The 23,895-nt window shown below is 40.8% G+C and overlaps 1 long non-coding RNA gene across 2 annotated transcripts in view; it reads left to right on the top strand.

The window, feature by feature from the left end:
- The window catches only part of LOC112541561 (uncharacterized), a 49,963-nt gene extending 30,422 nt beyond the window's left edge, over positions 1 to 19,541 (top strand). The window contains exons 2-7 of one of the 2 annotated variants that reach the window (XR_015794382.1): positions 7,643 to 7,785; positions 10,257 to 10,292; positions 14,356 to 14,482; positions 14,958 to 15,042; positions 16,232 to 16,400; positions 17,051 to 19,541. This is a non-coding gene — a long non-coding RNA (uncharacterized LOC112541561). The remainder of the gene's footprint in view (positions 1 to 7,642; positions 7,786 to 10,256; positions 10,293 to 14,355; positions 14,483 to 14,957; positions 15,043 to 16,231; positions 16,401 to 17,050) is intronic. The other variant, XR_015794383.1, reaches the window with a different exon arrangement.
- Positions 19,542 to 23,895: the final 4,354 nt, after the last annotated feature.

The raw sequence follows: 23,895 nt of genomic DNA, 5'->3' as shown, positions 1-23,895 counted from the left end.
GACACTATCATACTTCTCCTACAAAATCTTCACTGGAGAATTAGACTGTAATTGGGTGGAAATGTCCCTGAGAAGCCCTGACTTCAGCTGAGCAGTCCTAGAAGATGCTGTTCCCATTTCTGATAATAAAGTGCTTGAGCACAGAATGTACAGTAGCTCTTTGTTTTAAGTGTGCTGGACCCAAAGCTGACCAAACACCCTTTGAACAATTTGTAAGTAATCTAAAGGGAGGAGACTCTCCCAAGGCATTATTGGAACTGGACAGTCCCCTACTTTTTCCAGAAATGTAAGGAGTTTAGCACGCCATAATTACTGTATATGCATTGATGCAACACTGAAACTTGTTAATTATGAACAACAGAGCTTATACTTCATGCTGGTATTACTTCCATGCTCATTAGAGGAACCTCTTGGTGTAATATTAAGAGACATGCACAATCAGTAACTATAGAGCTATTATTGAAGGAGACTGCTCTGCAATCAGCTAGATAAAATATACCTACAGTATATCACAAAGACTGGTATTGTTTAGCAGCACCCCTTATTTGTTTTTCAAAAGCAGTTATATCTAAGTTAATGCATCTATTGCATTTTGCTTGTAGTCTAATAGGAAATATATATATAAAAATAAAGATGAATGTGTTTTTATGAAGTTTTTCAGGGAAACCAAATACGGTGATCTTGAAGTTGTTAAAATGCATGAAAAGCAAGGTGAGAATACTCTAATTGCAGCTGATTTATTTCCCCAAAGGATTAAAACCTTCTTTGGAATAGCTATGGTTCAGAGATTTCCAACTATATTAGGATCAACTTCCAAGGGGGAAAAAAGAAGAAGAGGAACATTGAAACTGGATCTGCAGAATGAAATTTAAAAGGAAAGGAAAAATGAAAGACTATGGGCTTATCCTCATATCCCCCAAACTGTGGCACAAAAATGCTCTTTATGACCCATCCTCATGTCATTCCCAGCCCCCAGCCCTCATCTTTAATTCTTTCAGTTTCTAAATCAGTGTTTCTCAACCTTGGTGACTTTAAGACGGGTGGACTTCAATTCCCAGAATTCCCCAGCCAACAAGGCTGGCTGGGGAATTCTGGGAGTTCAAGTCCACCCATCTTAAAGTTGCCAAGGTTGAGAAACACTGTTCTAAGTAGTGTTTTCCCTTTATCTTATCTCCAACCCATGACAAGCTCACATCATCCTCGTCTGTACTGCTGCTAAATTTCCCCTTTTATTCCAATACTTTCCAACAGCAGCCTCAAGGTGGGTAAAATGTGGCAGGTTTTGTCACCCAATACCTTGGAGGGAGGTTAAGTGACTGGTAGTAACTGGGAACAAAGGCAATAAAAGCTGAGATCAGTAATTTTATGCTGGTACAGTTTTCTGCCTGTTCAAGGATGGCTGGAGAGCATTCAGCCTTGCAGTGGGAAAAGAACCATGGAACTAGTACTGGAACTAGTAGTTAAAAAGTGGATTTAGATTAAGAAACTCTGCTTTTTTACTCTGGACCAGGCCACCCCATTTCACCCCATTGCCTTTCCCTTTGTCCTAACCATAAATGGCCTCCAATACATTCCATGAGCAGGCATTGAACCCGAAAATGTTGTGCACCATAGGAAAGAGAGTAATTAAGTTGATGCAATTAACTTTAAATGTTTTGTTTTGTTTTACAGCAAGACTTCAGGAAACTTCTCACTCAGCTTCTGAAAATTCATAGCTGAAAATAACAGTTTAATTAGAGGTTTGGAGTGAGACATGCAGGTATCCCAAACCATCACAATTATAACTCCTGTGCAAATACCCCAAACAAGAACAATTGCTATTGTTTTGGCCAAATTTAGAAGCAGAAAAGTCCCTATTGGCATACATGTTTTCACAGCTTGTCAGTAATTCACAGGTTAACCATGTCAGACTGACTTTTTCCAAGTGAACCTCCTGTTAACAAATGGTCTGTAGCAACCGTGCAAATGCCAGTAATTAGTGTAAGAGATAAACCAAATCCATTAGAAGATAGAAGGGAAACTCAATCTGTTTTACAAATGGAAATGAAGTACCAGCCTCAATTATAGGATTTTTTCAAAAACATGCAATTTAGCAAGATGTTGATTTCCTTTTCTTTAACGTCCCTTTGTCTTTCTTTAGATCCTTCAGCTCAAACCCTGTGGAATATATTAGCCAGCCAAAATTTGGCAATACATTTAATAATCAGGCTGTTCTAAATTAGCTCCTTTTGGAAATGATTTTGATAACAGTTTGGCTGGGGAGAACACTGTGGTTTGAAGATACAGGGATGTGCGAATGAGATGGTAATACTGAGATTCTATAAATACTTAACCACACATACTTTTTTGTGTTTTGTGATATAAATATGTTCCATAAAAGCTTGCCACTGGCATTTTTTCTGGGGCTAGGGGCCATCCTTGTTCTTTGAATATCAAGCCAGGGTATATTGAAAGCCACTTTGGTGTAGTGATTAAAATACTAGTTTAGAAACAGGATGACTGTGAATCACAGGCACAGAAGACGGTGGGGTGACTTTGGGCCAGTGACTCTCTCTCAGTCCAACAACAGGGTGGTTGTTGTGGGGAAAATAGGAGGAAGGGGCATTAGGTATGCCACTTTCAGCTGCACAAAACAGAGGTGAGTTGATGATGATGATGATGATGATGATGATGATGATGATGATGATGATGATGATTTATTAAACTTGTATGCCACCTGATTCCCAATGACTCTGGGCAGCTTACAAGATTCGAACAAAGAAATTACAATAATATCAATAAACATAAAAGATAAAAGACAATAAGCATGATGAAGTAAGGGATCTCACTCTCCCTCATCATAGGCCTGGGTGAAGAGCCAGGTTTTCATAGCTCTTCTAAACAACAGGAGAGTGGGGACCATCCAGATCTTGGGGGGAACCTCGTTCCAGAGAGCAGGTGCTGCTACGGAGAAGGTACGCTTCCAGCATCCTGAGAGATGACATTGTTTAATCGAAGGAACCCAGAGTTTGCCAACACTGCAGGATCAAATCAGCCAGGCAGATTTATGGGAAACAGGCAGTCCCTCAAGTAACCAGGCCCTATGCCATGTTAATGATGATGATGATGATGATGATGATGATGATGATGATGATGATGTAAATGGTTTGGCCAAGAAGTAGGCAAAGCCAGGACTTAAGATAAATTTAAATGAAACAAATTAATGACACTAATTACAGGTAGTCCTCACTTACCATCTGCCTTGTTTAGCAGCCATTTGAAGTTACGATGGTGTAAAAAAATAGTTGGGCAGACAACCCTCACATTTATGACTGATGCAACATCCCGCAGTCATGGGATAACCACTCAGGCGCTTCACAACCGGCTTGCGACAAGCAGAGTTAATAGAGAAGGCAGAAGTAAAATCATAAATTGTAGTCACATGATTTCTCACTTAACAACTGAAGGGAAAGCAAGGTCATAAGCCCATCACGGTCACTTGATTTTCTGCTTAGGGCCTGCAGCACTTAGTGACAGAGTTGCTGGTCCCAATTGTGGTCGCTAAGCAAGGACTACCTGTATGATTACTCCTCATGTATCTAATGATTTTCTCCTATCATAATTACAACTCAGTGGCAACTTTTGGAGGAGTTCTGGGAATCATACCCAAGACAAGACTTGGACTAGAGAAGGTGAACCCGTGGAATATACCCTTGGTATATGCTGAATTTTCCAGCCCTACCTTAAGATGCTCAGAATCTTTTGCAGGCAAAACATTTATTCTAGAAGCTAGGTTCCTGCTGCAAATCAGGACACAAATGAAGCCTTAATAGCTAATTATTTTCAGTCCTTTAGTGAATGGTGTTTGTATGGGTGTGGTCATACGTGCGTATTTGAGAGAAGGAGGAAATCAGGACCTTACCTCCTGTGCATAATTAAAGATTGGGGAACCTGTGACCTGAACCACAATTCCCATTGGTTGTGACCAGATCAGTATTCCACATAGCCCCCTATGCTTAAAAATGCAGCTAACCAGCACACAAAATTTTCAAAGCAAATTCACTTTCACTAAATGAAATGAGAATGGCAGAGGAAAAAATGCAGAGTAATTTTTCTACACAGCACTACTTTTATATTTTGGAGAAATGTTGGCCCAGATCACCAGTCTCCTGATGTGTACGTTTAACACATGACCACAAACCTAGGAACTAGGCTGTCCACTGTTCTCTGTTTTCAGGGAAAAGAGAGAGAGAGAACTTGGTTCATCATGTTCTCATTGCAGACATTTTTTTAAAAAAAATCTTAAACTGATTTTTGTCATGTGAAATGATCGCAACAACATGTACAATCATTGTAAAAGATAAAGCCCAAATTGATTGCATCCAATCCTTTTAAATGTGAGGTACAGTGGGGTGGGGATCCCTAATAATCAAATGACAAGCATTTAGCTAAACAGGCACAGAGATTTCTCACTTCCATTTCCCCCCCTTTAAAAGACTCAGTTTCTGTAATATTTTATTGAATGTTACAAGGTATTGAATGTTATAGATGTCAAATATAGCTCTCCCATGGTGGAACATGAAGATAAGCCATCACTGAAGGTCTAAATGTATGAGCAGGACAATTGAGATGTTTCTTCAGACTGCTGGGGCTTGAAAAGGTGTCCATCTGTACTTTGAACTAGGCTAGAAAATAATAGGGAACCAAAAACATTCCCTGTGAACTGATGTACTGTATGCTGGTTGCATCTACGTAAATGAGAGTCTGAACCCTCACATCTGAATTCCAAACCAACTGAACCTTTTGAACCATTTTCAAGGGATGGTCCACATCGAACACCTCATAGTAGTCCAAAGTAGACCTTACCATAAGACAGGGCTGCATATACAACTTTGACACAGTTGCCTTTTGAGTGGTGTGCAGAGGCTGCACTCTCAAAAGTAAGCAGGCAAGGCCAGGATAAAATTTAAATTTGATATGAATTTGTGAGGGCTAGATTGGAAAACATCAGAAGCAGAGGTATGCATGGGTGAACAGCTCCTTCAGCCCCATAAGGTTTGAACTTGAGATTTGGGTTCTCTCTCTGTTTCTCTCTGTATGGCTAGATTCTTCCAGTTTGTTGATTTTCTTCTTACTAACAGCTTTTCTAATATTTGTAATAAAACCTTTCTTATTGGACTTGTGTCCTTGAATCACTGCCTGGGAGCTTTCCATTCAGCTATTAGTCTGGGAGAATCTTGACAGCTGACACAATTATTCTTCAGTCATGCATATAATAATACCCCCCTCCTGATATTTAAATTATAACTTACTAACAACAATGGGAGATGTCTGAGGGCCACACCCAGATCTTTCAGGGGCCACTTTGGGCTATATGACCTTAGTCTGTATAACATTGTTGTGTACATGACATTATCATTCCTGAATCTTATCCCAAACTGAATAAAATGCTATTGGTCACTTATTAACAGTATTTTATTTATAGTCCAGCCTTTCTTCTTTTATTATTTGAAGAGAAAAAGATAGTAATGTTGGCCAAAAAAAAAAAAAAAAAAGCAGGGAAGGATTGTATCTTCACCCTACCCAGTTCTTTAGTACTGTTTCATATCTCTGCTTTTAGAGCCTTGGGAATATTGCACTAATAAAATCTTGGAGGTCGGCTGCATTGAACATAACACACAATGAGCCCCAGTTTCTGGCTTCAAAAGTTTCCAGTTTCAAAAGAAAGCTCTTAATGCAAATTATGAGATTGTCTGAAAATGGTATGATATGAGGAAAAACTCTTGGAAGAAGAAAGGAGAGACAGGATCAGGAAGATATTTTTCCTCTATATGCAGATGACCACCCTTTTTAACTGCCTGTCTCCTTTCAGTGGGGTTTAATAGCAGAAGCCTATCTAGATCATTTACACTTTATCCAAGGCTGACAGTGGGAGATGTTCCAAGCACTTCAGAACCCTAACAGAAGCTCTGAATATTTCTATTCAATTTCCAGGTGCTGAACTGCAAATCCATAGGCCTGGTCATTCAGTTTGATTGGAGGGAGGTTGCTGAGGGTGTCCCCATTTGCATATTAATGGTTCATGCAAAATTATAGATTTCTTGGACGCAGAAGCTTTGGCTAGCGATGGAGACTGAAAGGAGCATCTCCTAGCCCTTTCTATAGAATGATCAAAGTGAATGTGGAATTGCTGATTTTATGGGGAGCAGCCAAAAGCTAATGATGGAAGCAGGAGTCATCTCAACTAGGACCAAATAAGAACACAGCCAACTGGCTAATGACTCTGCTGAAGCCAGCAACCTACAAACTGTTCTTCTGGGACAGTTGCCATTATATCAGCATTCGGGTTACCTGATTCACTAAAAACAAAGAATCACAGCCAGGAGTTGAGAGAAACAAAACATTTTGGAGGCAACACTCACACAGCATCTTTGGATGGCATGGTGGGGGCTGCATCCCAAAAAAGAGTGGGGCCAGGACAAGAAAATGAGCAGGATCAGGACTAAAGCTAAACATAATTGTATTTACATTTAATTCAATTCAATTAACTATATCTCTTATGCCTACTCGCCATATATAATTCATCTCCACCCTTAACTTTTTCTGCAGAAAATGTAACATAGTTGCCATCTTGGACTTAATAAAAATCAGGCAATAGAAATGAATTGTCCACCAGCTTTAGTTGACCCTACATGGAAGTGTCCTTATGGTGGAGCTTGTATTATAATGAAAGACCCATTCAAAAGGAAGCAAAAAAACATTGTACGGAATCCCTTAAACCTTATCAGGAAGTTGTAGAGAGAAGAGGGGCAGGAGGAAGAGCTGCTACCAAGACAATGGTCAGATGAAAAAGGACTGAGTCCAGAGCAGGAATATAACCTGAGTAAACATCTCAGGGAAGACTCTCCCTAGTTCTCATGAAGATAAAGGGAGGGAGGGGGGAAGCACACTAAGACTTGCAAGATTCTGTTACTATAACCTTATAATAAAAGTAGTACTGACCTACATGACATTGGATTCCAAGTCTGATCTACTTTGGAGGGCTGACAGAAGGATTCTAGCAGAAACTGGAAGTTCACCTAACTACAATCACTTCTGATCTCATGCAGTGGAAGCAAATTATAAAAGAAATTAGCATGCTTTCCACACTGTGGAAACAGACAACTGTAGTGGCAATAAGCAACCAAACAAGCAACTTTAGGAGGGCCTGTGGGACCTCTTCTCAAAGCTTTTGGGGGCCACAGATGGCGGCGCCTCAGGTTAGATATCTGTTATATTAGGAGTTCACCATTTCAGACAGTAAACGATAGTTCCCACTGGCTGGATTCACACATGATACTAAGCCATCAGGTTCAGTTGTGGCTTCATGTTATACGTGTGAATGCAGAAACTGTGGATTATAAAGTACAGTTTGGGGGTTAGTGCCATGTATGAACCAAGGTATTATGTCTTTGTCAGCAAGCCATAGCTAAAGAAATGGTAGTATACTAGAATATGTGAGCTCACCTACAGGATATTTTGGCATCAAAGGGGGAGAAGCACTTCCTGGTTTCTTCCACAAGCTAAGGACCATGAGGAGATCACTCCCTTTGATTTTCAAGGGAAATTAATCTGGCCCATCTACCATGCATTGAAATTTTCTTCCTCCTTTCCTGTTGCAAAGCACACTTGGATCTTCTTAGCACTGTCCTTGGGACAACAGAAAAAAGAGGGAAGAACTTTCTGTCCCCAACCTGGAATCCTTCGCATCTATTGCTTACAACACCAACTGTCCCCAGGCTGACAAAGGTTAATCTCCTCTGAGAGGTAGGATTTCAGTTTCTTTTGTTTCTGAGTCACCCCCTCCCTTTTCTTCCTTTTTTCTCTGCACTATTATGCAATAATTGCAAAAGTGCACGCACACGGGCGCGCACACACACACGCACACACACACACACACATGAGAAGGACCAGACATACTTGCCATACCATTACTTCATGTTTTTCTTTTCTTTTTATCCTCTCCTTGTAAGTTTCCACACAAGTATTCTTGAAAAACTAGAATGACACCAAAGATCAACGATACAAAACCACAATTATTCTTTACAAGCTTGCACAGAAAAGCATAAATGGAGTAAGGAGTGTATGCCTGAGATGTCATTGAGTAGAACAGATAATTTACTGTCTTATGGCTGAATTGTAAGTGCATGCTTTTATGTACAGAGTTAGGAGTTTCTTATTTCACTGCATGGGGAATGAGGGCTTTTCCCCACAGCTGAAATGAACCGCCTCCACCCATCTCTGAGTCAGCAGAAAGCTATACTGGCATGAAATTTACTGTCCCCACTACTGATTCTTATCCTGCCTCTGTGGACTGTGTTTCAAATCATGGTGGTCACCTGCTTTCCCTCCAGGGTAATGGATGACAAAGGCTAAGAGATTTACATTCCTTACTACCCTTAGGTCGTGTCAAAATAAGTAGAAAAATACTGTTTTAATACTGGTGTAAGGATTACTTCACCCATCGTCTAAAGAAGAGATGAAGGCAATATCATGGGACACAGCAGAAAAAAAGAGATGCAGGTGGGGAAGTGACTAGATAGATAGATAGATAGATAGATAGATAGATAGATAGATAGATAGATAGATAGATAGATAGATTTCTCAAAAAGGTAACTGGATGAATCTCTAGAAGCAAAAGCAAGCAAGAGTCTAACACATTTATTATCGCATTAATTCTCATGGATCAGATGCAAGGAACATAGTCTAGTCCATGCATCTTAAGAAGTCACCTTTGATTCATGAACACTTACGCAACTATAAATGTGTTAGTATTTATGATGCCATAGAACTGGCTGTTATTTTTGCCCACATAATGAGATACTGTAGCTTATAGGCATCTAGAAATGGTTGCCAAGCACTGAAGCATCCTCACTTCTGGACCGTCTGCTCTGCCCAGACCACAGGCATCCATGGGGCAGGCAGCATAAGGAATAAGTGGCATGTATTACAATGCCATCACACAAAAAATGTGAATGATGTAATTGGCATAATTTGAGTGATGACTTTATGACATAAATGACATCATTATAGATTATATCAGGCACCTATGGCCCAGGTTGATTGTTCAATTATATATACTATACCTATATATTATACGTAACACCAGCTAGTCATATACACTCTACCTCTATCTATTATGGACTCATAGAATTATAGAGTTGAAAGTGAGCACAAGGATCATATAGTCACCCCTCAACCATGTGCAGGAAAACCAATTAAACCATCAGTGAGAGGTGGTCAGCCTCTCCTTCAAAAGAGATGGAGATGGAGAACCCACACCCTCCTTAGCTACTCTGTTCTACTTTTGTATAAATCTTACCAGCAGGAATTTTTTACCTTATATTCAATCACTTTAGGTGACTGGAATGATACTCAGGAAAATGAGTATGTTTGAATGCTGCTTAAATATGGAAGGCACATGAGTCAAAAATAAGATTCCTTAATATGCAGGATCAGATTATGAAATACTGTTGACACCATTCTTTCCTAGTGGTAGCCTGGCACAAATCCCAAAAGATGGTCCTACCTATATATGAAATTCTGGACTCTAGCAGATTCTGACTCTTTTATGGTCTTTGGCACTAACAATGTCAAAAATTTAGATCAGCCCTTAATTTATTAAAAAATGGATCAGACATGGCACCTGTGGTAGCTAAATCACCTATGCCATTCCTGGAGGGCACCTACAGAACCCTAGTTAAATAAAACTGTAATTAAAAAGAATAGTTAAAATCTTATGACATTGCTAAATCTCATGAGATTGCAAGGTTTTTGCAGGAGATTATCCAAGATTTCACCTGAGAAATTAGAAGTCCCATGAGATATCAGCATTCTTCTGTGAGATCACATGAGCTCTTAGGGGTGTGGAAGCTACAGTCTTGTAAGAGGTCTCATAAGTTATTACCATTTGTTTATTTTTTAAGTCGTTTCTGAAAAGGTTGCCAAGCCCTGACCCACAAGATAAACTACACTGTTTACTCTAATTTTCCCATTTTTTGCAACCACCTCTTGGCCATAGTTCAACATTAGATTCTGCAAAGGTATCCTTTTCTCCTACCTGGTTTGGGAAAAAAAGCCATTGCACTAGTAATGTTCGATCATTGTCCATCTTATAAGGAAGAGATTTTGGTAGCAATATTGCAAGTCTCTCTCTAGCTTAGTTCAAGTAATAATCCTTTCTTAAACCTCTCTTCCTTTTCCCTTTCTTTCCTTCTTCTGGAAATACCATTTACAAGGAACCCTAGTATTGCAGAGCAGCTATAATAAAGAAGGTACGTTCTACCCCATGGTTTGCACTTCTTACATCTTTGTTCCAAGACAGCTATCCTCAATAAGTGCAAGTCATTTCCTTTTTTTTTTTTTTTTTGCAATTTTCATGGGTGAAAGAGGTTGGGGGAAGAGGTGACATCTAGGCAATCTAAGCATCTGCTAAGATAGGCCTCCTTCCCCATATTACAGACCGCACAGGAACACAGATGAGGAAACTATACTCTTCTTGAATGTAAAGTGGGGTAGAGATGGGAGAAAAGATTTGCAAGACATGCATGCCGTTAAAATAGCAATGACTCCGTTTTCTACTTCCCTTCCACTCACTCAGGCAAAATGCACCAATAAGAAACCCTGGTGCTGCAAAGGGACCCAGTGGGTATGGTAACATGCTCCTTGCTGCCGATCTGGCTTGTTTAAAAACAAAAACAAAAAAAAATGGCCTTTGCTTTTTAAAAATACTTTAATTTAAAACAAGCAAATGAACAGGGGAAAGGCCATGCTGCAAAGCAAAATGCAGAAAGCTGAGGCATAATCTGTATTGCCAACAATTCTTTTGGCCCTTGTGCAGCTCCCAGGGGCATTCTTAGAAAGTAAAAATAGTGAATGCTATATTTGAGTGCCAGAATTTAGCTGATCTTGGCTGATCTTGAAAAGCTAATTGGTTAGTATTTGGATGGTAGACCAACAAGAAATGTCAGAGTTGGGAAGGAGGAAAAAAAATACATGAAGACAATGGCAAACAACCTCTGTTTTGTTGCCAAGAAGACTGTATGGATAGGTCCTTTGAGTTGAGCCTAGATAAAATTCAAAAGTAAGATGAGCTCCTGGGAAGCATTCTGGGATAATGGCAATCGCGAGAAGCCTACCTTGATGTTTTGTGGTTGGCGAGGTTGATCATACAGCCATTCTGTGTCGAAATTCTGATTGTGTTGAGGATCCCTCTAATAAATAACATATCACCACTAATTTTCCATGAAATGACAGAGGAGATTTGCTAGTGAATGTCAGGTGCCTGTTGGTCTGAATTTGAATTGTTATATTAGGAAGGGAAAATAGCTAGTTTGTTTGGTCTTTCTAGTTTAGCAAAAAGCAACCAGGATGAGAATTTATGAAAGTTTATGGAACAGTGCAATATAGAAGAAGTATAGAAAAAGTGAGTCAAACTGAGCTTTTCCCTCCATCTGTTATAAGACAGTCCAGCCAAGTGTTAGACTGAGTATGTTGAAAAGACATGAGCAAACAGGCCAATAATTTAAAAAAGAAAAGAAAGGGCCTTGGGGCAGCAATCTGGAATGAGCCCCTCCAATCTGAGTCATGGAGGAAGGCAAAACAGATTACAGCCATTTTTTTTATTTTTTATTTTTTTTACTCAGTTGCTATTTTCCCCAGGAGAAAAAATTACCTTCAGGTAGAAATGTAGCTGGAGTGAGAATGAATGTGATTCTGGGCACTGATTACCCAGTGATTTCACTGGGGACATCTGGGGTTGAAGGCTTAGACTACTTTCTCTTCCAAATGGGGAAGAAGGACATTTAAAAATGGGGGGGGGAATATATGTTGCTTAGCCCTCAAACTGTTGGTCCATCAATGCAATTAATCTGACAAGAGGTAACAGACTAGAGAAGAAACAAAGGAAGAAGCCCTCCTCACATTCCAAAATGAAGTTATGACTTCACTCCGGAAGATCCAATGATGACAACCAGATAGAAAAGAGATACAGATGAAATATGCAGAATAAGGATATTAATAACTCTTAGCCCAAACTTTTAGCTCATTTTTTCAGGGGAGGTTTTTAAGGGGCAAAAGGTATCTCTTGCGCTTCACAAAAGCTTAAGACATTCATTTCACCCCTGTAAAAAAATCTGTCTGGGGGGGCATTTAAAAATAAGATGACAGCTTTAATCATTCCCCAATTCCTCCCTCCCTCTCACACACACACACACACAGCTTCCTGTCCTGTCCACTCTGGTAGCATAATAATTAAGGTTGTATCTCAGTTCAAATTTGAAGGGAAAAAGATGCTTTGGAGCAGGCATGGGTAAGCATGTAGCACTGGTTTAAAATACAACATTTCCCAGAATCACATTGCAGTTATGGGAGGCAATTGCATGGTTTCAGGAAAATATACATCTGCTTTAAGGAGTTGCTGATAGTTGCTGGTGTTACCAGTCACTTACCCTCCAACTTTTGATGGGTAGTCAAGAAAGACTATAGCATCCAGTTTCAAGAAAGTTGCATATCTCTTTTCTGCATCAAGATTTAGGAACAAGCTTTGTGTGACCTTGGCAAAGCCACCTTTGAGAAAAATGCACACTTTCCTTATCAGTTTTGTATAGAATAAATTCACTGATAACTGGTAAACATGATCTCATTATAATATGTACTGGGCTGATATGCAGTACAATCTCAGCAAAGTATCCATCCACGTCAGCAAGGATTATTCCATCATACAAATTTCCCCTGTAATAAAGTAACAAAAAATGCCACAGTCCATGTCATCATCACCAGATGTTCTCCTATCTATAAAGGCAATCCAATGCATGTTTACCTGGATGTCAGTTTGGCTGAATTCAATGATCATTACTAGCATGTATACCTCAAACTACAAACCTGCATGTTAATATTGCTTTAACTTGTTTTTAAGTGTGTCATTTTTCTCCCAAAACACACACAAAGACAAAAACCAAGAGCCATCAAAGCAACACAGAAATATACATACATAATTAAATGAAGTAGATATAATCATTTGTGGATTATATCAGTCAATGTTATATCTATGCAGCAGGAGCAGGAGCAACAAGAACTATTATGCAACAGCACCATTTTTTTCAAATTACGTTGGGGAAAACCCCTGAAAAACTAAAGCAAAAGGGCACTTGGTGGATCTCCTGGGGTAAGGCATTCCAGACTGGGTGGGCCATGTCATAAAAGATGAGCTCCTCTTCATGGATAGGACAGTGAGTTATGCACATCCTCCCTTTTCAAAAGGGAAGACAAGAGAGAACACTGTTTTTTCAAGAAAATGTGCATGTTAATTTTGTGAATTGCATTTCTGGCTAAAAGCATTTATAGGTTCCCCTATAATCAAAATTTCTCAGGCCAGCTTGCAAGAGATTTTGTTTTTCTTTTCCACTCTCAACACGAGACAAATGAAATGCATTTAATACAGTAAAGAATGGAAGTATGCATCTTAAAAATCAAAATGCAAAAAATAAAACTATTAAGCTACAATCAAATAAAACACTAAAAGAGATTGAAATGCCAAGGGACCAAAGAAAAGGAGAAAGCCTGCTGTTAAAAAGACAACAAAGCAGGTGACAAGTGAACCTCTACGGTGAAGGTATTTGAGAACGTAAGTATTGCCACTGAAAAGGTCCTTTCAATCAGTCTGCAAGGACACCCCAGATAGAAAAGGTCCTCTATGAAAGATCTCAAAGCCCAAGTTGATACTTGGGCTACTTCTGAACCCCATGAATTTGCTTCCATCTAAGCTGGCTAAACAAAAGAAGTTACAGAGTTAAAGAACGTAAGATGAAAACCTGTCTAATCCAGGTTTCTGTCTCTATTGTGGTCTATCAGATTCTTCTGGGAGGCCCCTAAGCCAGGAAACAATGCAATATTCTTTTTCCTTTGATATTGCTGGTAACATACAAATATCATGACTGGCACCCATGGTTAGCTCCATCTGGGAAGTTGTCTAATTTCCTTTTAAAGCTATTCACACTGATGGCCATTGCTAGTATATATTGGTAGTAAATATCATGGGATAACTCTATGTCATTTAAAAGTGTTACCTTCTGCCTGTCCTGAGTTCATTCCTTCCCATCATTAGCTAATCCTACTCAACTGAGCTTTGCCTTTTGCTACCTTAGAGGAACAGTCCAACTTATATACAGTTTACTGATGTAAAAGCTAGAGTTTATTTCTGGTCTGTTTTTCATCAATCAAGGGATCTGTACATCTTGTTAGGTTGTAAGAGGAAGAGAAACCACTGACTTTAACAGCTGGAAATTATATTTCCAGAAATGGAAAATTTATAGTCATTTACTTATTTGTACTTCCCAGCAGGCACAGAGAGAGAACTTTCTGCACAACATAACTCTGCTCTGCATTTGGTAAAATCCAGTGTGCATCTCGGAAGGCATTCATTACTCCATCTAGCCATGTAAGCTGGTGAAGAGATCGTTCCAAGGTCAGTCACATTTTTCTCCTTCCCTCTTTTTTCTCATTCTAACCAATCTCCCTGATTCATGAAATTCAAAAATGTGCAGTGATATTGTATATTGGGGAGTAACAAAAATAGTGACTGTATGAATGTTGGATTTCTCTCCTATAGTCAACAGAACTATTATGGCTTTTGATTAAGGCTGAATTTGTACTAGCTTTCAGTATCCCCTGATTAGGTATTTATTTATTTATTTATTTATTTAGATATGCTATCAACTACCAAAGTCTACAAAGTGGTGATATGGAGCCATAGTTAGTATCCAATCATGTAAATCTCCTGCAATGAGCTATTTCAATGTTTTCTCCTGCTTTATTGTGGTTTTCATGCTTAAGATGGTCTTGTGTTTTTTAAAGATGTGATGTTAATGTTTAAGATGACTTCAGCTTTTACAGTTCACTTGTGCTATCATTGTTTTAACGTTGTTTTATTTGTTGTACAGCAACAATAATAGAAATGGCATGATTTCTCTCCCCCCACCCCGTGCAAATCTGAAGCGACACAGTCCAAAAAGAAGTCTCACCCAGGTAAGAGTTAAGCCCAAGCTTTGAACAAGGCTTACCACTACATATGAACCTTCCTAGAAAGCCTTCAAATCTCCCAAGTTTCTCCCTCCTCCACCATTGCTAGAAAATCCTCTGTAGTCTTGATATAGACAGTTTACACATAGTCCACATAAAACTGGCATGCCACCCATATAGAACAAGCAGATAGAACAAGGATTTCTCAGCTAGCTTAAGCTTTCCAGTCTTTCTCTTTCTACATAGTTTTTGCTGTTGTTCTTTTTCTTGTATTTTCTTCTTTATCTTGCAAAGGCAAGAACAGACCTGTCTGGACTGAGATGTGAACTGTTGGAGACTGTGGTAGAATGTATTGTCGAAGGCTTTCACGGCCGGAATACGATGGCTGGTGTGGGTCTTCCGGGCTGTGTGGCCGTGTTCTGGAAGTTTTGTTTCCTAACATTTCACCAGCATCTGTGACTGGCATCTTCAGAGAGCAGGAGCACAGTGACAGAGAGAACTGCTCCTGTCTGTGCTCCTGCTCTCTGAAGATGCCAGTCACAGATGCTGGCGAAACGTTAGGAAACAAAACTTCCAGAACACGGCCACACAGCCCAGAAGACCCACATCAGCCACTGTGGTAGAACTTAGGCCTGAGATACCATCAATGATATAATGCCAGAGACTAAAAAGAGTTTGTTGTTCTATCCAAGCTCACCTAGAGCCCAAAGCCCTCCTATCCTCTTTCCTACCCAGAATAATTTAATAGTCAGACTGATACATGGAGCGATTTCAGGCTCAGTAGTTCACAACATAGGGCAAGTGTCGACAGATCCCTACAGTTCCTGTCATCGCATTACTAACGATGAGGTTAGTCTTCCCTAACTTAATGCTCTCCAGCTGAGTTGTTCTTCTGGTGTTATGATCCACTCGGAGAGCTTCAGATATGGAGCAGATTAAAAGAAGAATGATTGTAACAATAATAATCCCCACAATTCCTTTAACCAACGAATTCAAATATATTGGAAGGATAGCAGACTAACCTAGGCCATGCTTCCTTAACTTACATCCAAGTCACAGTCAGTTTAGGGAATTTAGAGACCCAATGCAACACCAGATTTGGAGTTGTACATACCCACACCCATGCCCACAGACCTATAGTAACACTACTGATGGATTCCTGCAAAATGAAGGGGATTGTAATGGATGTCAACAGAATGAATCAAGGAGGGGAACGTAAATATGGAGAGAGTGGAAAGATGCACTGGAAAATTTGAAGAATCCAGTATTGTACCTGTGGATTGGCAGCATTGCTGGCAAGACGGTCGTGGAACTACAGGGAAAGTGTGTCATCACCACCACTAAGAATTAAACAGCTATACCAGGTACCTGAGTCTTGGAATTCTGATTCTCTGGCTATGGCTGATGTTGTTGATTAGGACTGTAAATGTAGGATCTGTCTACATAGTAAGAAGAATTTGGCAGCCACCATTGATGGAGCAGGAGAGTGTGGTGTGTTCCTAGGAAGGTGTCAACCACTGATACTTAGCACTAGCTGTGCCAGAAGCCATTCTGAAGTCAGTGTGAATAAGAACTGGAGAAGACCCAAATGGATTAAGAGGGACTGTAGGAAGAGAACAGAGACTGCTGGGGAGGAAACCTGTAGTGTTGTGGAGCGCTGCTCCAGTGGTGGCTGGGTACAATTGCCTGCAGGTGGTATTGGGCCACAGAGACGAGCTAGGGCTGCTGTTGGTGTACCTAGTTCCCAGCTTTCATGCCTTTCACAGAGCTGGTATTTGAATTCCTGATGCTTGGGTGACTTCCGTCTCCATGTTGTATGGGAGGGTCCAGTGCAACTTGTGAATTCAAGGCTTCCATGGTGATAATGGCCTTGTTGCAGGTAATTGCAACATACATGGGAAAACAAATGCTGCACCTGATCTTTATAATGGAGCAAATGAGATGTGATCTAAAGCTGGAGGCCATCAACAACTGTCCTTTGCCATGATCAAATTTCTTCCTTGTCAAACTGCAGATCATGGACACCCTGGTTCTCTGCTTAGGCAGTGGTGATTAATGGATCCAGAAGGATTCCGGAGAGAATGTTGAGATTTTCCCAGCAAGTGACAATATGGTGGGCAGTTTCATCTTGCACTAGCACTTACAAACACTGGTAAGTGCTCTCACTCAAGCCTACATGGTGGCTTTAAGAGCAATGGAGTGTCAATTCTTCTCTACACTTATCGCAGCCACAGAATCGCTCCCAATGGTCCCATTCAAAGTTATCCAGATCTTTTTAGGGAATATGGGCAGAAAAGGTGCCTGCAGGTTTGCCAGGTGAATTCAATTATATCTTTCCAGGCATAATCGCTCATATCCAGTCTGGGCTGGATGCCTGTTGGACAAAATCCACTGTGATGAGTGAGTGCATCAAGAAGCCCTTTCTGGATTCAGGTGTTTCTGACAACTTTTGCTGGGTCACCAATCTTTTATTTTTAGGAAATGCTGAGTAGATGGCAGGGATCCAGCTAGAGGAAATGAGTTATCTGGATCCCTGTCAGTACAGGTTCAAGCCCAGTTATGGGATGGAAACAGCATTAGTCACTCTAGTCAATTACTGCAGTCAGGACCTAGATGGGGGAAGTGGGCCCTCTTGGTCTTATCAGACTTCTTGTATTCAATACCATCAACTTTCTGAAGGGATTGGTAATTGGGAGCACCATTTTATGAAGCTGCTGTGCTTCATAAGAAACATTGCATGGTTTTTCAGGGCACAGGGCCCTCCCCAATGTTATTTAACATCTCTGTAGAAAAACTAGGTGAGCTCATCTGTTTGGGATGAGCTGTCATTATCACACTGAGCTATGCATTGTTACCCCAGGCTAAGCCAGAGATGCCATGGAAAGCTGTATCAATATCTAGAAACAGTTAAGGGCTAGAGAAGGGAAATGAGCTCAGCTTAAATCTTAGCAAGTCAGAGTTGGTATTTGTCAGTAAACCTATGAGCAATCCCTCAACACTAATCCTGGTAGTTACTGTGAATGAAGTTTCATACTCCCACCAAAGGCCTTGGAGGTCCTCATGGATTCACAGCTCCTGTTTGAACAGCAGGTGGAAACCACAGCCAAGGGGACCTTTGTCCAGCTTCAGCTGGTATGCTAGTTCTGATCCTATTTAGACCAGGATGCCCTGACAACTGTAACTCACATCTTGATCATCACATGGTTGCAATGCACTCTGCATGGGGCTGCCTTTGGAGATGATGCAGAAGCTTGTAACTGGTACAGAATGTGGCACCCAGGCTGTTGGCAAGATGAACTTGCTGTTGGAATCTACTCTACATGGGCTGCCCTTAAAGATCACTCAGAAGCTACAGCTGGCCCAGAATGTGGTGTTACAAGCAATGATGGGCATACCACAGTATGCTGATCTGTCACCTCTGCTTTGCAAGCTACACTGTTTGCCAGTTGGTGCAATTCAAGGTGCTAGTTATCACCTGTAAAGTCCTTCATGGCATAGGACCTGATTATTTGAGGGTCCACCTATCTCCAATCATTTATGCCCACCGAGTAAGATCGGGCAGAGTGGGCATACGCCAGGTCCCCTCAATTAAACAATGTTATCAGGACTTAGGAAGCATGCTTTCTGTTGTGGCACTTCCCCTCTGGGAGAGCATCCCTCCAGAGATCCATACGGTTCCCACGCATGGTTCAAAAACTCTTTGAAGATTTGGCTTTGCTCCCAGGTGTGGCGGTTGCGTGGCTGCTGAGACTTTCTTGGCTTTTCTTTGGGGTATGGTGTTTGTTCATAAACTTTCCCTTTCATTTTACTGGTTTTATTTTTAAAATGTATGCCACCCAAAGTTATCTGGAGTCTAAGTGGCCTCTAAATTTAAAATAATAATCAAATCAAGTCTATGTTAAGGTACCTGCCCTGGTTAACATCTATAACAGGGTTCCTCAACCTCGGCAATTTTAAGATGGGTGGACTTCAACTCCCAGAATTCCCCCCCCCCAGCCAGCCATGAAGTTGAAGTCCACCCATCTTAAAGTTGCCGAGGTTGAGAAACCCTGACCTATAACATTCCAGGATATATCAGGTACCACCATCCCAAAAGTAAATCTGCCTGTAAGGTCCAAACATCTTGACAGGACCTGCTACCTGTAGAAAATACATAGGATAAGGACTAGATGGCAGGCCTTTTCTGTGGTAGCCCCCACACTCTGGAACACATTTCCCTTGGAGGTATGTCTGGTTCCTTTCCTTCGTTTCACAGAGCAGTTAAAACAGAAACTTTTCACAGAGCATTTGGCGCAAATTGATTGTGGGCCTTTCTCTTAGATACGCATTGGATCTTATCATTTACTATTGTGTTATTACTTTGCTTTTGTTTTATTCTTGCTTTTGTCTTTCACAGTCCAGCGTCTTAATTGAATGTTTATAAATATTGGAAATAAATTAAATTAACTAAGAAGTCAAAATGATGTTTCTAAAAAGAAATACCCACAGGACTTGAATTAATAACTCAGTCCTACCTAGAAAAAGTATATTGGATATAAATTGAAATACTTTCTACTACTTTTGCTGTTGTTTTTCTTAAGAAAAGATCTTCTTTAGAGAACAACTCACAATTCCCTTGCCAGAGAAAGAGAGGCTACTTTCATTCTGGAAATGGTATTCTCCTTTCTTTTTTTCCTCTGCACTTCTACAAAACTGCTATAGCAATTACCTCCATTTGACTCACACAAAGAAAACAGACCAGCAAAAGTCAGTCAATATCTTAGTGTCTGATTGGTTATTCCTATTCTCTGATCCTTGTCCTTTAGCCAGTTACCTATCTAAGGAAAGATCTGACCACTTAACCCATAATTACTAAGCTTATGCAAGACTCTTAGGTGAAAGACTTGGTCAAAAGCTTTTTGACAGTCCATGTATACTGTGTCTACTGGATCACCTCCATCTTTGTACCTGTTCATGCTTTCAAATAATGCCCATGTTCCCCAGCCTCTTTCTCTCTGTGCAGCCATGGCAGGCAGCACATGGGATGCAGAGAGGGGGATGTCTGGTGGCTTGGGTCTGGTGGCTTGGGTCCCAGATGATGGTGGGGGGGGCAGAGAAGAAGGCAGTACATTTTTTGGACCCTCAGTCCAAGAAAGTTGGAGGGGTCTGGCCTGGGAGTGGGGAAGCTGGTGGCAAGCCTGGGCATTAGTCAGATGCTGACTGAACTGGGGACAACCACAAGGCCTTAGCCTGCAGTGGACCATAGACGGGCAGGAAGGGTCAAATCTGCAGACACATAGTCTGGTAGGCAGGCAGGACAGCACACCTCTTCTGCATCCCCTAGCTAGAGCAGAGTGATTTCCTCTTGCTTTGTGTCAAGCCCCATGCAGTTTGGCAAGGTCAAGGAAGCACGAACCACATAGGTTTCAGTAAGGTGTCTTTAATGCTAGACTGGAGGTCAGTGTAGAATCCTGGAAACTGTAAGAGGACATTTCCCAACCTCATGTATAGGTCATTAAGGCGGAGTCTCTTTGAATGAATTGAAATGCTTCTTCCCAGGTTTCTGGCCACCTGGCTAAGTTGTCATTATGAAATAACCTGTCAACTGACTCATCTGCTGTCTCTTGATTGTTTATGTCTGCTTTCCCTTCCCTTCCTTTCCCAGCCTCCCTATACACACAATCTCTCACCTCGTAGCTGCAGCACCTGCCTTGCTCCTCTTGCCTCGCCTATGCTTTCAATCTGTGCAGGGAAGAATGCAGGACCATGCAAGACTGATGGCCCAAGGAATGGAATGAGTGGAATGGGCACAAGAAATTGCCAGTGGGCAGAGAGCATAAAAGGAGGGCTGCATGGGAAGAGCCCTCTCTTAGGGAGCCCCCATCTTAAGCCCCCTACTTTTCTGGGGAAGCTGCATAGATCTGCATATACCACAACCCCTTAAATGTATCCTGCACTCAATGATACATCTAGGGGCGTTGTAACTGATATTGAACACAGTTATGATTATATTATGATTACCCACAGGTTTTTGGAAAGGCTCTGGTAAAGGGTTGCAGAATCTTCTGCTTTACTCTCATCCCAGAATGGCCCTTGGAAGGACTCCACTGATGCAATCTTGCATCACAGAGCCGAACATATACAATAACTGTATACCCAATATATTATCCCCTCTCCAGATGTTGATGCCTTCCACTACTCATTAGTTTGTGAGAATAATTATATATTCCCACTTGCCTGTGCCGCTATGCGCGGCTCCTAGCAACTGCAGTTACAATCCTATTTAAGTTTTTTTAAAAAAAAGAAGACGACGACGAAGTGTAATAGAGTGGCTTAGATTGGTAATGTTACTGATTTAACAGGAGATTAGATGAGTTCAGATTCATGGAGCTTTTGGTTAATGAGACTGATTTTTCCCCTTTGTCTCCTAAGATGGTTTTTGTTACCCAGCAAGGAAGGGTGGAACAAATCTTTTTCTTCTGTTGGCAAGCTAAGGATCAAAATGTGAAATCTGTCTTTTTGCCTTGGCGCTCAAAAAGTCAAGGCTAATGTATAATAAACACATCCAGCACTGCCTCTTCTAAGAACTCCATGGGATACATTTAATTTGGAACCATTTTTCTCTGTTCCAGATAGGCATTGCCTGTTTACTGTCCTTTTAATCTTTTACAGTGCAACATACTTTGAAATGCCATCTTATCTCCATGAAGGAGATTTCTCTTTAAGGGGTTTCTATAGCGAGAATTATCAGGGTTGACTCTTAGCATACAACAATGCAGCTAAGACTTATGATTATCATTATTATTATTTGATTTTTTATCCCAACTTTATTATTTTTATAAATAACGCAGTGAACATACCTCATACTCCTTCCTCCTCCTACTGTATTTTCCCCACCACAACAATCCTGTGAGGTGAGTTGGGCTGAGAGAGAGGGACTGGCCCAAAGTCACCCAGCTGGCTTTCACGCCTAAGAATTAGAGCTCAGAGTTTCCTACTTTCTAGGCCAGCACCTTCACCACTACACCATGACCCAATATGGAAAATATACAATCAGGCCCACTGTGGACTTTGACGATCCGCTACCCGACACAGCCATTTTGTGATGGTGCTCCCCAAATGCCAAAAGGTTGAGGACTCTTTCCATCATCTCACCTTTTCAAAACAGAATCTCCTCTATCTGGTAATCATTGGCAACCTTTGGGGTGTTGTCTCGTGTGCCAAAGCCCTGAGATTGTCATTTAAGTTGGGAGGGAAAGCAAGACTGCTGATTGTAATGGTGGCAAGCATAATCCCTGGCATTCCTGTGGGTGACATGTCTCCTGGCGAGATCTGTTCAAGAGCCCAATCTTTACTCTTCCTTTACTCTTCCACACAGAAAGGAATGACAACACACTGCCCTGGGAGCAGAGACTAAATTGCCTCCTGAGTCAGCTAAGCCAACCGAGCTCTGTGCCGATCAAATCTCTTGCGTATGTGTGTGCGCGTACGTGTCTCTGTGTTAAACTTTTTTTTAATAGGACAGTGTTTGACATGTTTATTGTTTTATACTTTTTTTTTTTTTTTTGCTGCATGTCGCCCAAAGGCACTTCTTGTGAGATGGGCGGCCCCATAAATTTGAAAAATAAATAACCAAGCAAGCAAGCAAGCCCCATTGCATCAAATGCTATTAAGAATACTTGGAAAACAATGAAACCCGCCCACAACCTGAAGACCTACTGGCCTGGAATTCCATGGGATTCCCAAAGCATGAAGACACACGGGCAGGGCTGAGGAAGGCCATGAGATAGGAACCCACAATCTCCATCACACACAGACTAATATTTGAGAACTTAAATTGGTTATGTCCCAGAATATGGCTGCCCAACCTCCAATACATGATAAACATTTCCCTTTCGCACACACACATATTTGATCTCACTGATACCTACCTTCCAAAAGAGCTTAGAAGCAGATACTAGAGCAAAGATCTCCCATCTCTCAAGGGCCACATTCCTTCAGAGGTGATTGGTTGGGGCCACATGGTGGATAAAGCTAAAACAAAGAAGTGGAGGTGCAACCCAAAATAGAATCCTCCCTAATAAACCTTTTTCCTTTTCTTGACATCTTTTTTTTTTTTCCTGAAGCAATACGCTATAAGAAAGGGATCAAGAGCTCCCAGTAGCTGTATGATTTCCTGCCTGCGGGCTCTGAACGTATGACAACATCCCGTGCCAGGGCTATGCGGTACGACACAGTGGCTGCCAAATGTTCGACTTCCTCCCTTTGCTCTAGAATCCCTTGCATGTTGTCACAGGTCCTGGGACACGCATGAAGGAGAGAGGGCTTTTTTTCAGGAGAATCATTATAATACAAAAAAAATTACACACGTTTCTACAGAATCAGCCTAACAGGATATGAATAAAATGCACGCCCAGTCTGCATCATCTTCACAGAACTGGACAATTAAAGCCTCCAAACTTGAGTAATGAAATTAATCAACATAAGCCCCCAAAAGGAGGAAATGCTTACAATGAGTAAATAAAGCTCTTTCCCCAAGATTCAAAAGTTTATAGTTATTAGTTACTAATAAAACACAAATGCAGATTATAATTTATCAATAAATACCCATAAAACGATCATGTGTTCTTTTATTTAAACCCCGGCTTCCTATTGATATAAAAGGAACTGCATTCCTATTTTCCCCATCTTTGAATGAGAAAGTTTCTCTATTATTAAAGCCTATTGAGTTTCTTCTTGTTGTTTTAATTCTGCTTTGCAGAGTCAGTGGTTTTCTCTTTCAGATTAACTGCTAATTCTGGCTGGATTAACTGTTAATAAGGACCATTTTAAAAAGGCAGTTGTGTCTCACTCCCACTAATCACGCAAGAGCGCTACTCG

The sequence above is a fragment of the Python bivittatus genome, unplaced genomic scaffold (genome assembly GCF_059951505.1).
Source record: "Python bivittatus isolate LINGU-HERP-01145 unplaced genomic scaffold, Pbiv_v1 ctg000980_np1212, whole genome shotgun sequence".
NCBI lineage: Eukaryota > Metazoa > Chordata > Lepidosauria > Squamata > Pythonidae > Python > Python bivittatus.
The sequence above is the reverse complement of the archived record's forward strand: the minus strand, read 5'-3'. Positions and strand labels throughout refer to the sequence as shown.